Consider the following 16,896-nt stretch of genomic DNA (forward strand, 5'->3'; position numbering starts at 1 on the left):
GAAGTATACAAGTTGGGAAAGATCATTGAGAATCAGGGAATTGAAATACAACTCATTTTACATCAACTGGATGAAGCAAGAGAAGAACCAAATAAATATTTGAAGAGAAGAAAGGAAATTGCTATTGAGGAGAATGATACACAATATAGAGATATAGACACTGCTAAGCTATTTCCTAATGGAGACTCCAATGAATTTGATGCAGAAATTGTAGATCTAATGGAAAAGAATAGAGCTCAAGCTAAGGAAATCAGAAATCTCAAGTTAGAATAAGAATCACAAGCCATACTGCTATCTGAAGTGATTGAATAGAAAAAGAAAGCTATGGAAGAAAAATGCATGATTGAAGATGAGAAAAGATTTTTGACAAATAGATTAAAAGAAAAATCATCAAAGATAACCAAGATTTCCAACATGCAATTGGATACTATAAGTGAAATGATGAATGCCAACTATGAATTGAATGTTAAGGACATTGAGATAACAACATTGAAGCTACAAAATAAGAAATTTCAAAATGACCTAAGAAAGAAAAAACAATCTATTGAAACTTTTAGTAAGCCTAATGAAGCCATCAAATACTTTGAACAATTAATGAGATCTCCTAGATCCAATAATGACACATCTGGATTGGGATACACAAGCACTGAAGAAGAAGAATCATCTAAAAATGTTGAAGAAAGGAACAAAAAAGGTAAGAATTCTAAACCTATTTGTCACAATTATGATAAGAAAGGACATACTACTAATGTGTGCAAGAGAAAGATTGTAAATTAGAATGTCAAGCATAAAAGCATGGTTCACTACCAAAAGTGCAACAAATAAGGACATCAAGATCATGAATGCAAAACCAAGATCATGCACACACAAAGATTTGAAGGATACCGTTACAATTTTTAGAAGTATGGACATGGAGCTTTTGAGTGCAGATCCAAAACCATGTGGTTATCAAACAGGCAAACAAAGTAAGGAACAATGGCAACTTTTATAACTGGGATTACAACACAAGGTATAGCTGTTATTATTGTCAAGAATATGGACATGTTTCTAAAAATTGTATTAGGACACACTTCAAAGGTGACTATGAAAGGTAGATAAGTCAAACTATATGCTTTAGCTCTTTGAAGATTGGTGACATCAGTCGCTACTATCCAACAAGGTCAAAGGAACCAAGTTGATAAAGGCAAAGGCAAGGCAGATGTTGAAAATGCCAGAGATGAGATGAACAAGACATGGAAGAAAAAAAATGGTTGCAACACATCAAATGGAGAAGAGGTCACTTCACCCAATGGGTCAGGTGGTCACACCTCATCAAATTAAGCAATCAAGAGGTATGTGGGATTGATATTTAAAGGTTACATCATATGTTAGTTCCAAAATGACATAGTACCAAAAAGACTATATGAGCATGAACAAAGATGCAAGATGTTATTTGGAATCCAATAAAATCTCTAAGTTACTCATGTTACCACTGAGTATGAAATGTTTCCTATGACTGTCGAGTGGAATGCTAGAAGATGTCAAGCTAATAGATTTGCTAGTTGATGTTGAGCTCGCAATAGTTTTTGAACAAATGGAATGATAACAGATGTCGAGTAAGCTTAAAATTAGTTTATGCCAAGCTTATAGCTGTGTAAGCACTCAACATTTATTACAGGGTTTCAAAGGGTATTTGATCAATTTTTTATTGATTTTCATCATTTCAAAATTAAAAAAGAGAAAGGAGAGCAAAAGGAGATTAGAAAACCCATTCAAAGTAGTTGTAGAATATTTTAGCAGTGATTCTACATCATTTCATTAAATCTTACAAGGTATTTATCAAGTGCCAAGTTATGCTATTTATATTTTCATTAACCCTAGTTTCACAAAATGGCATCAAGTTCAAAGAATATAGAGGGAAAAGAAGTTTTGAATGTTCACTTGGTTAGTAATGATATCAAGAAACCAATAGTTATAGTCATACCTAATATCGCTAACAAGCAAGAGCCCTCGGGTGTATTGTCCATGACACCACCAAAAGTTTTAATGGTGCAAGATGTTAGGAAATGTTATAACTATAAAATTGGAAGCATTAGTGATATGGAAATTAGGCAAGCATATGACAAACTTTGTGAGAATGGTGTGCTAAGAGAAGAGTACAAAATTGTTGAAAAGAAAGGGTTTACATGAGCCCTAGATTTCCCAAATGTATTCAGAATGGAATGGATTAGGATAGTATTGAGAAAAATTCATGACAATTCACTATGGCTGGATAATGGAGCCATCAAGATAACCAAAAGGATAATCCATATGGTAATAGGGTATCCAACCCTAGACCAACCTAAGACCCTAAGAAGTGACTCAAATGATGTTATTGAGAAAAAAACTAGAGCTGTGTGGAACAAGAGAGGAATGACTATTGATACCATTATAGATCCCTTGATAGAGTTTGTAGTAAGGGTTATTTCACATAAGTTTTATCAATCTAGCAGATTGAATAGTGTGCCCTACTTGCAGAGATGTTGGATACAAGATTGTTAAGAAATATCACACATATGATCTAGCAAACTTACAACTACAACAATTGGCTGAGACCCTAAGAGCAATAAGGAATACAAAGAGTGCACAATGCAAGTTTGGTTCTTTTTTTATATGCATTTTCTTTTATGTACAAAACACTTTTCCCACATTTGGCATAGTTGAATGGAAAACCAATAGGTTAGTGGCAGTACAGATTGGTGAATTCATTGAACAATTGGGAGAGAACTTTGAATCAGTTATGACCAGCTATTTTGATGATGATGTATGTTTTCTAGTGGATGTTGACTATACATTTGTCCAAGCAACAACACCAAGGGTGAGATGGCTAAGGCCACTTGGATATGAAATTAATATAGATGAGGCCTCAAAAACTATTAGAAAATTATTGGTAGAAGAAGTTGATAAAAATACAAAAGCATTTGGAAACTATGAAATGGCCAAATCCAAAATCACCATGGAACTAAAGATTGCTTCTATTATCAAGAAGAAAGAGAAATTGATGAAGAAATTAAAAGCTAAATTTGGAGAAGGTGACGAGTAAGAAGACACCCAAGCACAAGCACCTCTAACTTTAACACAAGGAATGGGTGAAGACCAACCACATGAGGAGATTGAAGGTGTTGAGGGAGAAGAAGTCGAGGAAGCACCTACTCCCACAAACCAAAAGAAGAGGAAGGCTAAGGCCTAACCAGTGAAAAAAGTAAAGAAGGTAGCCAAGCTAAGTCAACCCAAACCTTCTGCACCTACTACAAGGGCTAGTGCACATGTTACTACACAAAGGCAAAAGAAAAGACAAAACCAGCAGAGTAGGGGGTGAAGTACAAAAAGGACTAAGAAGAGAGTACATTGCACAAGAAAAATCTAATGAGGAGAAAATAGAATTAGATGGCAATAGCCAATTCAAAGTGGTAAGTCACAATTCTCTATTAGACTTAGAAAATCTATGTTAAAATATTAAGAATAGTGTAGATTTATCATGATTTTTTCATGTTGATTTTGATAATCTTGACAAAGTTGAGAAATCAAGTAGAGGAAGTTGTCTGGCAAATTTTAAGAAAGCCCCATTAGAAATTGCCAACTCAATGTGTAAGAGCCTATATGAGAGAGTTGAGAAGAAATGGAACTATTGCTTAAACTTAGAAAGACAAATAAGAGAGACTTCATTTGCACAAGTAATGCTTAAACTCAGTAAGGCACATATTGCTAAGTCCATGAAGAAATATGTAGTTAGGTTTGTACCTAAATATAGAGCCTTTAACATTCCATAAAATAATATTGAAGATGTGGTTAAGAAGACCACACAGATGCGAAAGGTAACTTATGGACTTGCTACAATAAAGAAAGGTGAACAAGAGCCTATTTAGGTGAAGGATGATGATGAAGATGATGATAATGAAGAAATTTTTGAGGGTGAAACACAAATAAAAGAAGATGACAAGGCAACAATCGAGTAGAGAAACAAGAGGAACAAAGTGTACATGATACACAATTACCTAATGTCAACCCCCAACATGAAATAAGTGCAAATAATAAAATAGTAATAGTTAAGGATGTATCTGATGTCATAACTCAGAACATCGATCCCCTTATAGAGGAAGATCTCAAGAAGATACTTGATCATTCTATATTGCAGGCCAAATTATGTGATAATCTAGTATTGGTGAGTGTTTATGAGATACAGAAAACAATGACTAAAAATACAAGGGAAGAGGTGAATACACGAGAACCACCTACTATTACCACTCCAGTCACTAATGTACAACCTTTGGATAAGGTACCTAAAGCTACATCTAAAAAGGTTGATACAACTACAAAGGACACAGTGGAAACTCAAGCCACTATAGAAACACAAAGTGAAATAGGTTAGATAACCTTATCTACACCTACAGCACAAGCACAAGTTGCAAGTCAAAACATTGTGGTAGAATAAGACAAACCTGAAGAGACAAGCTGATAGCTAAGATGAAGAAGCAAGTAGAAATTTAATCCCTAGTAACCTTACCAAAATTTGACACTCCTTCAAGTCACACTCTTCAAAATCCAAGCATAGATGCAACACCATTGCAGATCTCAATGTCTAGCCTAAGATCCTCAAAGGATGAAGAAGTAATACAATATGGAGATGTGAGCCTTGATGAAGAAATTATTTTGCCAAAATATGATTATGATACCATAAAAATTGAATAGATGGGCACATTACAAGAAGCCCTAGCCAGAAAGAAGCATCAGGAACTACTTAGAAAGGAGCATAGGTAGAAGCAAGCATTATAGTCTTGATATCAAAGACATCTTTTTAGATGCATTTAGTCTTCTGACTCTAGATGAGACCAAGCCACTCATTGAACAACTAAAACATATAGTGAAGAAGGTTAGTGATATAGACCTAGACACAAATGTAAAATTGTTAGAATGGTTAGAAAAGAAATTCCAAAGCAAAGTTAATGAGAAAATATCAGGTGACATAGCACTCACACAAGTTGCATTGGCAACCAAAGTAGAAAGTGTGAAAGAAGTTATTTCAGAACATTTTCTCATTGTACACAAAATTTTGCAATCCAACACTCTTCACACAAGAGACTAGAAGTCACATTTTGAGCTTGCAAAGTCAGATTAGTGCATCAAGTGCAAAATTGCCTATGACACTAGCTCATAGTGAAAAGCACTTTAGAACATTGCTACAAACCCAGAGTCAGTTAGTTGCATTATTAGCTTAAAAAGTCAATATAAGGGGTAAACTGAGTAGCATCCAAACAACTTTGACCCCACACAAAAATTTTTCACAAGGAATTAGGCTATGCCAAAACCTCATGAAGAAATATCCAAATATTTCAACATTAGATGGCCTAGTCCACCTCACTGTCGAGCTAGCTATGCAAATCAAATCCTTGTATGTGGCATGTGAAAATTGGGACACATCTCTCAAGATTATACTGGAGGTCCATAAATTATTCCTGGACAAACACACTATAAGTGTATAACCCATTTGACATAATTGTCAAAAAGGGCAAGAAATAAATTGGGGAGATATATATAGATTTTGGAGGAAATATAAATTTTGAAGAAATAAAAGGTAGAGAGAAAAAGGGAAAATGAGAAATGTGGGAGAAATAAAAGGAGGAAGATACAGAGTAGAGAGTAATAAAGGGAACAAAGAAAAGACAAAATAAGCTAAGTGGGAGCAAGCACGAATAGCATGAAGTCAAAGAAAATCAGTAGAGACACATTTACTTTGGAGGAATATAGAATTTTGAATACATAATACACCTATCAACTTAGGGGGAGTTATAAGCTTTTGAGGTACAAGTTGTTACCAAATTTTGAAAATTTTAAGTTTTGATTATAAGCTAAATAAGAGATATATTATGCTTGCAAGAATAAAGGATATTATTGCATGACAAAGTGTTTTTGACACTCATGTCAAAGGGGGAGATTTTTGGTCTCAGATTGATTTTGACAAGTGAGTATCCACACGCTTTAGTCATTTACTTAGTTCATGCCAAATAAGTAAGTACATGTCAAGAACAACATATATATAATGGAGCATGTTGAGTCCATAATGAGTGTCGAGTCACTCATGTGCCAAGTCACTCAAATGTCGAATAGATAGTGTATGTTGAGTAATTCAAGTGCCGAGTAGATAGTGGATGCCAAATGATACAAATGTTGAGCCTGAGTATAAAAAACAATACATCAGATGCCGAGTAAGATAGTTTTGTCATAGTTGTTTGTAATGGCACAAACAACTATGTAAACCATTTTTGATCCAACTTAAGGATTGAATTATGATATTTGGAGATAAAGATGAATCTTAATTTAAATTCCAAATATATTGCATGTAGCCAATCAAAAAAAGAGAAGGTTTTAGCAAAAAAATGGATGAATCATAGTTGTTGATTCATACTTAATCCTAAGTCACCAAAGTCTTCTTAAGGAGGAAAAACCCTAAACTATCTATGTTGTGAAGAAAGAAGTTTACATGCAACAAAGCATTCATGGTGGCTAAGGAATTATGAATAGAGACTAAATTGTAGAATCAGTTAAAGGAGAATAGAGGAAATGAAAAGGATACAATAGCAAAAGATCTAATTAGAAGGATCAAAAATACATCTGTATAGAGGTGATCTGTCATTATGAAATCAAGTGCTAACCACATGATCATTTCTGAATCATTCTAGCAGGTGAATTATTTTTATCTCTTAACAGAGTAATCCTAGTAGGTTGTACGGAAATCCTTCAACAGGATACTTTCTTAATTGTGAGTTGAAGTCCTTTAACTAGGCACACTTCTAATAGGATGTTCAAATCCTTCAATAGGGTAAGACCTAACGGTCTTTCTAAGCCTTTAACAGGGTAGACCTTTTATAGGGTAGATCATGTCTAATGATCAAACATTTTAAATTTTATTGGATACACTTTATGACTATAGTAGTAAAGATTTGTGGGTGTCATCCCCACCCCAATTTTACCTTCTCATTGGAGGGTTTCTGGGTAATCATATTTGGTGTCATATGTGTTTAGTTATTTACATGTTTTAGATGTACATGCTTTACATGGTATTTCAATTTACTTAGTGAATGTATGAGAGATATATTGTAATTCTCTTCTATTGTAATTCCAAGAAGTTTTTCTCTTCTATTGTAATTCCAACACAAAGGGAATAGCTAAAATCCTATAAACTACTATTGAAAGTAGAATTGGGTCCCAACAAACAAGACCTGATGAGGTACCCAAGCACAACCAAATATTTGTAAAGATGAGAAATAGTGAAACCCACATGGGAAAAACCCTACTCCAAAAAGAGATGGAAATAATGTTCCAAAAGATAGGAATGAAAGGATGGTCATGAAGAGCACCACTAAAGCATGAAGTTATCGCAAACTCTATCAAATAGAAATTGCTAACCTATAGAACCTCCTCTAAAATAGAACCTGACCAATTAGAGAAGACTATAATTTGCATCAAATCAAGAGGAAAATAAATGCAAACAACTGAACTCAATAATACAAATGACATGAAATGCCAAAGCCTAAAGAGTTGATCAATTGAACCAAGGAAGCATGAGAAACAACAAAAGACCTCCCCTCTAATGTAGATAAGGGTGAGGTGATAGACAACTGAGAAAATGGACCAATATCTCCTACAAAATAAAAAGAACCAAGAACATTGAGAGTGAGGAAGAGTTAAAAACACCTATAAAGGCACGTTTCATCGACAAATCATGGGGCTGGTATAATGGAAGGGACACTCACTTGACAAAGGAAGAGGGCACTAAAAGGAAAATAACTATCCCCCCATGACAATTTATAATGTAGTGTGAGTACAAAAAAATACAAAGATGTGGAAGATCTTGAAATGCAATAGAGTGGCACTTTATCTAAGTGCATTTGCAAAAGTACTACAAAAAAGATTTCAACAAAGATCAAAAGAGACATAAGGCTGATACAACAAATAGTACAATCCATGACGAATCATCTAAAGTAATGAAATTGATCCTCGGACTTGAAACAACCCAGATATCCACTAGAATGCAAAAATGAAAAAGACAAAATAGAATGTGCTTGGAGAAAAATTCGGAAAAACAATTAGCTTCTTTGGAAAGATCTCAAAAAGACCTTTCCAACAATATAAATAATTCCCAAATTAGATTGGATGCTCAAGATATGTCTCCCAGAGTGCAAAATAAAACTTCTAGCTTTGACTGAATAAATAGCAAACCAAATAGCATCAAAAGTCCAAATATCATGACAAGTGTAGAAAGAGCTTTCCAACAATATAATATTCATCAAAAAATACCTCTCTATGACAAAGATATGGCCAAAAAACCATAGACAACTTTTTACGACAAAACAAATCAAAGAAGAGATGGTTTGAAGCCCGTCAAATTTTGGCTTCAAAATTGCTAAAATCACACCTGTGGTTGTTAGACCTGTTGCATCAGTACTTAGACTAACATGTGTTAGTACCTTGCTAACATATGTGTCATTCAATGATGCAAGCATCACATGATTTTAAAAAAATAAAAAATAAAAGAAAGCATATGTTTTTTGAAACTTTTTTTGGAAAATCATGCATTTTTTTTAAGTGCCTTTTTTAATAAAAAATAAATCATCACTTTGTGAAGCATGCCCAACTCTGGGAGCAATTATTGTGCCTCAAGTTTCAACTATGTCAAAATTGGACAAATTTTATACAGAAATAGGGGTTTCTTGGTGCTACGAATCCAACAAAGAGGTCAATTTGGTCTCAAAATATACCCAGAAAAAAAAAAAGGACCACCCCCCTCCAAAGATCAAATACAAAATAACTCTAAAAACTAAAAGCCTCTAAAATTAATAAATAAAACACAAATCTAAAAGCTAAGAAAAATCTCCCATAAACTAAATAGGGGCATGAAGATCTGGAGCTTTGATACCATCTTTAAGTTGATGAACAATCAACCCCACATCTCCCAAGAATCACTAACATTCAAACACCTATTATAGAAGAGAGAGGCCAAGAGCTATGCAGGTAGGTATTGCCAAATCCATAGATGAGACATTCTTGATGAGAAAAAAAGAGATTACTATAATCAAAACTAAATTTGGTTCAGTGAATGTTTATAATGAGAGATCATCCTCATAAAGGAGATCAATACCCTAAAAAGGTCTAACCTAGGTTGCATCAAACTAATTAATAAAAGAAAATAATTATTAGATCCTTAGAGTTTATCTTTAAAAACTAGAGTTAATTAGGAAATATCTAATAACTATAAGTGCCTGTTTGGCTACAAGAATAGGAATAGCTATTCTAGAATAGAAAATGGGGGTACATATTCCTATTCTCTGTTTGGTTCAGCCAAAATTTGATGGGGAATTCGCAAACCCAAAAATTTATGTTTTCTGAAATAAATAAAACTAGAATAGGAATACGTATTCCAATTCCACCTATTTGGGTGGAATTGCAAAACCTCATTTTTGGCCCAAAATTGGAATATGTATTCCAATTCCAATTTGGTGCATCCAAACTAAGAATTCAAAATTTTAAGAATTTACATATACCTATCCTACTTGTATTCTCGTTGCCAAATGAGCCCTAATAGTATATCCCCAATTGGTAAAGAAGAAATTGTTAGATCAAAGAAAAGAGTATCGGATTGTGAATGATGCTTTCATTTTTTCAATAATCAAATTCATTGAAGGTGATTATGCAAAAAGGATTTTAGTAGAGGCATCAACAAGTATTGTAGAAATAGGTGCCTGCTACATCTAATTTAAGATATTGACTTGCCTAAGGGTAGCAGTCATAATGGTAAATCCTAAGAAGCTCCCTAGGTATCCATCTAATAGACTCATTTTGCTAGAGATAGCAAGGCAACTCACATCTATGTATAGAGGATGGAGGAAGCAACATAAGAAGACCTGGGTATGGCCCATCACCACAAGTCCTTTGGGAGTTAAGAAAAAATAGGATATAGAATAGAATCAACATCCCTTGTAGGATTATAACTCCCCTCTTCCATGTTTTGACAATATTGGTAAAGTCCAATATTTGGCAGGAAATCAATTTGAGCATGAGAATGTCATAAAGGATCACTAGATGAATGTAGTAGATGACTATGACATTTGAAATAGGGATTATTGTAGGATGAATCTTTATCTAGTAGAGAAGGTCTTTAAGGTTAAATTCCCATTGAAATTGGTTCAACAAGACATGAAAGAGGTCTTGGATCCTTTGTACAATCAAGATAAGATATTTGATCGACAGATCGTGAATGCAGAGATTGATAGGGAGAAGAACACAGATATCAACTACAAGGAAAGAAATATTATCCAATCAACCAAGCATTGGATCAAGAATCCTTTAAAGCTAGACTTGGTTCCTAAAATAATTGTCTTACAGGCCATAGCTTGCCCAGTAAAGGGAAGAGGGGTGAAGGTTATAGTACCAACATTCACATCCCAATCTCTAATTAGACTAGAAACTGTGTAGTAGCATGATAGGTAAGTTGGATACTTCAAGGCACACAAAGGAAAGAATATGAGGAAGAGGGATTCTCCTCAACAAGCTAATCTTGAAGCGGAAGGGACTCAAGCCTAGGAGACAACTCAAACCCCTAAGACTCAAGAGCCAAGAAATGTAGAAGCTACTAAAGTCCAGACAATCCACAAGTGACACCACCAAAATAAGGGCAAGGATCAAAAGTAAGAACACAAGAAGTGTCTCTAGTTGATCAAGAAGAAGAATCACAAGAAGTGTCTCTACCTAGTCAAGAGCTTCCCCATTAGTAGCTAAGAAAGCTAAGAAGAAAAAGACTATAGTAAGAAGAACTAGGAGACAAAAGGTGATAAGAAGGGTTATTCCTATTCCCTCGATTCTAGAAACCATCCCCAAAGAGGATGAGGAAGATGAAGAGGATGACCTTCCCTTGAGTCAAAGGACTCATCTTGCTAGGGCCACAGAGGAAAAGTGGAGAAGGAGCTCCACTATAACACCGCCATCCATTCCTACACAACCTATTTAGGTTACTACTTCAAAGGATGAGCTACAACAATGGATTGAAGAGCATGAGAATAAAGGAAATGATGAATTTAATATGTCAGACTTTGACTTCATGCCTGTGGGCACTAAACTTATTGGTGATCAGATAAGGGATACGCCAAAAAAATAGCCTTTGGAAGAGGTTTGGAGTCAATCACCACCTCAACCACAAGGACTTCAAGGTTCCCCACCATAATCAAATCAAGATTTATCTTTCTTGGATAAAGGTTCAGACACTCCTCTCCCTTTGATCAATGAAGAACAAGTACAACTAGTGTAGGAAGAAGAGCCACAATAGAGACCTACCAATGAAGAATTGGAAGAGGGGAAAATATATGAAGATTCTCAGCAAATTTCACAAGATACAGAGGCAAGGACTGTGGACTTAATAGACACAAATATGTTTGCTGTAGATCCTTCAAAGAAAGTAAGGACTCTAGAGGAGTAATAAGGGTCTAGAAAAACAAACCCCCTCTCCATCTAAGTATAAGTATTCAATGGAAACTAATCCAAGATGGTTGAATAAAGAGGTGATGGTTAGGAATAAAAGGAAACTCTATTGTAGTGAGGAGGAGGGAACAAAAGAATTAGTTGAAGCCGTGAAGAAACTTGAGCTACCTATGGGTGATGTGTGAACATTGTCCTTTATTATGAGGAATAAAAATTAGGACTTGAAAAGATGGAGGAGAAAAAATAATTTTTTTCTCCTCTAGCTTTTCATAACTTGATGATGGATCATAGAGTGTGATTCAAAATGTTGATGCAAAAATATGGCACACAATCGAATCCAGAATACACATCTTCATACTTTATCTGATTGTGGAAAGTTGTTCATGTCAAAATTAGGAATTTTTCACTCACATTTCCATCCCTCCTCTACATTTAGATACTAAATATTTGACCACAAAATATTATCATATTAAAGAGGTCTTGTTGGAAAAGCCAACTATGGACATAGCTAAATTAATGGTCATCACAGGAATAAAAGAAGTGTTTAACCACTTGGAAAAATGATGAGTTTAAATTGTTGAGACTTTGGAAACATAATGAAATCATGAGGGGATTTCTCATGAGTTAGTCAATCCTATTGACCTAGATAATCCAGAGGCCACTCTTGAAGCAACTTTAGAGAAGAAAGATAAAGCGGGAGCAGTTATACAAGTAGATCAATTTTTAAAGGCTTGTTAGTTATGGCAAGAAAGTTTTGAGGAAAAGGGTGTGTAGATAATATAGGGGAAACTTATGTTATTGCACCATATGTAGAATAATGTAAGGAAATTGGTTGCTATTTTAAACTAGAATTTTGGATTGACAAATGAGGTACATACCTAGGGAGATGACCTTTGAGCATTACAGTCAATAAAAGATCAGAGTTATCGTATGCTAATGGATGTATATATTGGGGATGAGTTAGATAAGATTGATGATTGGATTGAGAAGATTATGGATGGTAATCAAGTAATGGAGACATTACACATAGATATTTATAAGCTCAAGGATCAAACCCAAGAGCTAATTTTGGAAGCAAAGAAGTATTATAGTGATGTGTGCCTTGACATCTTTGAAGATGAGTCAAGACACAAACTCCTACTAGTGCAAAAAATCATTGAATAGTTTTGAAAGATATTTGAAGAATCTTTGACTGATGAAGATATTAGACAAGCATTTAAGACAGAGGAGGCATTGCTAGAATTGGATGTAAAGTTGGAAGACTTTGTGGAGACTCGTATAGAAGTGGGCAACTATAAAAAAATAGTAAAAGATAAGTATGATGCTTTGAATTTTTTAGATGTAGCCCAAGTGATAGAAATCATAGAGAAATTCAAGAGAAAACATCCAAACATAGCTCTGGTATGAAGGGGAACAAAACCCAGAAGCTAGAATTTCAATTTTGACACTTGGAAAAATTTTGCATTTTTTGAGCCCTGTCTCCCAAGGTGCACCTCTCCAAAGGTGTGCCAGAAGTTTTTGAAGAAGACAAAGGTGCATAGATAGTTAAATATTAGTTCCAAATTTAGAGCTTTCCATGCACCAAAAATGCATTTTGATGGCAATTCAACTCTTGCAAACATCTAGAGAAGGTTGAGCTTCTATTTTTGGCATCTATAGACACTCCTACATCATTTTTTGGATTTCTTCTTCTTATTTTCTCATGCTTTCTTTGTTTTAAGATATGAAAAGGCTCATGCACCCATTAAATAAGGGTGGAGTCCTACTTAGCATCATTTAGAGAGCTAGTTGGTACATAAATAGATTTGTTTTATTAGTTTAGAAGCATATATTTGCATGAAGAAATCTCTCACTCAACACAAATTGAGGAGAATATTTCCTATAAATTAAGGAATTAAATATGTATTCCAGGCCATTATTTTGATGCAATAATATGTGCTATTTGTGCTTTCATTGTGAGTGTAATTATTCTTGCCGGAGTGTGTTATATTTTATGAATGTATGTTCATGGAGTGTAATGGAGCCAATGGTTTTGTTGTGTTACTTTGATTGAGCAATCTTTTAATTCTAGTGTTTGCCACATGTTTACAAATTCCACTGATGCAGTTAGTTGGAGAAGAGATCGCCTATTGTTCCTACATAGATTTTTGTCTCACATGAGCACACTTCTTGTGGCCTTGCGATCTGATGAAAAGTGAAATATCTTACAATTACTAAATTCCCATTGATGATTGCATCTGTAGAATTAAGGAAACACTACTATTTTCATTGGTTACCTACCAATCTTTTCAAAGGTTGAACTGACAAACATATTGTTTCCATGGCTTATTTCTATTAGGCATTTACTTTTCAAGTCATTTTCTTAAACTTCTTGTTACCTTACCTTAGTTATTTTCTTTTACAAACACTTGGTTAATTTAGGCATTTATATAGTTGCATAGTTAAAATTGCATTCATTAAAAATAGAAAAATAGAAATATATATATTTTTTTTTGTGTGGTTAGTCTATTGAGATAGCAAGTAGATTCAATATCTTATCTGAAATTGGTCGAACCAACAAAGGCCTCCTTGTGAACACTCACATTTATCTTCTACTGAACGGATTCTAGTAGGTTACAAGATCACCCAGAACCTTGGAGTTGATCCCAAATTAGTTTTTCTAGAGAGGAGTTCGAAAGGATTCCTGTTGTTAAGCATCATGCCAAATGACATATCAACAATAAGTAGAAGATATTTTTCACAAGAAGTCAATTTATGATATTGCTATCAAGATTCAGTTGTGTAGATAACTAGCATAATAGCTTAAGAGGTAATATTGCTATCACAATTCATTATCTAGCTTTTAAATCAAACTCATTACCCTACATACTATGTAGTTAATAATCAAATTCATTGGCCCATGATTCAATGACTTTGAACCAAATACTAAACAATTAATCTTGATGGCAAAATCACCATTTAGGTTAGTATGCAAGTTATTCCTTTTTAATTCTAATCAAAGTATGTTGCACCTTGATGTCATGCATGTCACATTACTAGAGGAGTTTCAATCCATGCAATATGGTTTTCTAACAATAATGGAGGTCTCATTTTGCATAAGGTCCTTTAAATTCATGATATATATATATATATATATATGCACTTACTTATTGATTACTTAGAGCCATTATTGTTAACTTGTTTAGGATTGTGACTAAAATTCAAGTCCTTATGGTTATATGAGGTTGGTAGAAAACCAATACATTTGTGACCTCTTTCTATATTCATTAACATCCTTCCTTAGGCTTAGTCTAGCATGCAATCAGTTCCCCATTTACACTACTTTCATGCCATTCTCCAAGAGTTTCCTATAATAATGTTTATAAAGCTATTAATTCTTTGAGGATATTTTTTTATTTATCAATATTTAAGTTAAAATATGTATTCTAAATTATGAAACTTGAGTCTATCCTTATAGAATTCTAAGGTTAAAACTAGATTATTACCATGTAAAATGCAAAGTTTGAATTATGAAATTTTTTAGTGTTGCAATTTTATTTCCAATCCAAAAGCCCTCCTCTATAGAAATTGTTTATTTTAGATATTTATTTATTTTTGGTGAAAGTGGACGAGCCATTGGATATATATATTATTTTAAAATGGTTCAAGAGCTCAACTGGGAAAGAACCGAAAAAGAAAACTTAGCATCATCATAGTATGTACAAATTACAAGCATCGATATTGACAATCATAGTTTATTGATGGAATAAACATAATTTTGCCAAAATTTAAACTTTATCTAATTTTGCATATTCGAGTGTATCAAAACAACAAGCATAAGGGACTCAATACAACCAAAATTTTCAAACATTTTACAAAACATGCCTAAAGTTTAGAAGAAAAGTCCAAAATATAGAAGAATGCCAATAAACTATTTTTCTTCCATGTCCTCGGCACCCTCTACACAAGTGGATGTCAAAACAGGTTGTACTGAGTGACCCCAACCAAAATCTAAGCATGGTAGTGGAGCCACCTCCCATCCCAAGCTCAAGCCTTCAATGAAAAGATCAAAAATACCACCCTAGACTATTGGTTTGGGATTAATCGAGTGGAGTTTTGGAACAAGGTGTCTTGAGCCAAGAGAACTTAGAGCAAGAATTGATAGTCACCAGGTTCACAAACTAACTGAATTGAGGGAGCTAGAGGCATCTTATTATGAGCAGATACTGCATGTGCATCAAAAATTGGAAGACCCAAGATGTCAAGTAGTGCAAATCCAATTTTCTTCACACCCTCAATCATCTAAAAAACCTAGAACTTTTGTCATGACTTGCAAGGTCTTGGTCAAGAGCCATGAGTTGTGCTTTTCACATGACTTTTGTAATGCCTCAAAAGTCACCAAAACCTCATGTTTTTGCATGAGCATGGACCTTGAAAACAATCCTCCCACCATGGCATTACTAGACCACAAATCATAGCTTTGCATACCCTACTTTAGTTTATTTTTAGCCCAAAACTTTGGTTTGACCACCTTGTAAGCGATGATTTCCAATCTCGATGATGACTAAAGAAGATTCATAGCATTAGATAGAAATATGGAGACCAAATTTGAAGGGTGTAGCACATGTCTAGAAGTTGCAGAAAAATAAGCATGGAAAAAAATTGAAAAAAGGATTGAACTTGAAATTTTATAGAAATTTATATTTTGTTAAACTTTAAATTAAGAATGTAATTTGACAAATGAAAAGTAATATAGTTTGAAAAAGATAGAAATATATTACACTGTAATACTAAATACAAAGTTTTAAAATGACAAAATGATATTTATTGCAAAAACATAGATGCAAATTTTTAAAATAACAATGATATTTAACTCAACTACAAAGATGCAAAGTTTTAAAATAACAAATGATATTTAACTCAATCACAAAGATGCAAAAGTTCTAAAATAACAAATTATATTTATCTCAATGACAAAGTCCATCTTGTAAGCAGCTAGACAGTGTTGAATTCAAATCTTCTGCTATAAATAGATTTAAAATGAACTATGTTATAGTGATCTCATTCGAGCTATGTTAGTGATATCATTCCTAATTGTTCAACATTGAAAATTTGAAAAGAATGTGTTTTATTGTGCTTAAAGTCAAAGGTTGTGGTTAGTAAACCCTAAAATCGCAATCTCTAAGGGCATTGGGACTCCTTATAGTTATAGGGCATTAGAGGGTAGATTTGTATAATAGACACAAAATAGATTCATTGTAATACTTTTAGAACTTTGTATATTAGTACAGATGGTAAAGGCATAGTTAAATTCTATAACATTTGCCAACAATTTCTATGTCAATGGCAAAATGGGAGACTTTGATTAGGGTTTCGACACCCGTCAAAGCATAATGGAAAGTAGGGTTTTATTAGAAGATATAGTTGTGA

This window comes from Cupressus sempervirens, chromosome 4 (assembly GCF_028749045.1).
Source record: "Cupressus sempervirens isolate cs-2001-9-10 chromosome 4, ASM2874904v1, whole genome shotgun sequence".
In the NCBI taxonomy this organism is placed as follows: Eukaryota; Viridiplantae; Streptophyta; class Pinopsida; order Cupressales; family Cupressaceae; genus Cupressus; species Cupressus sempervirens.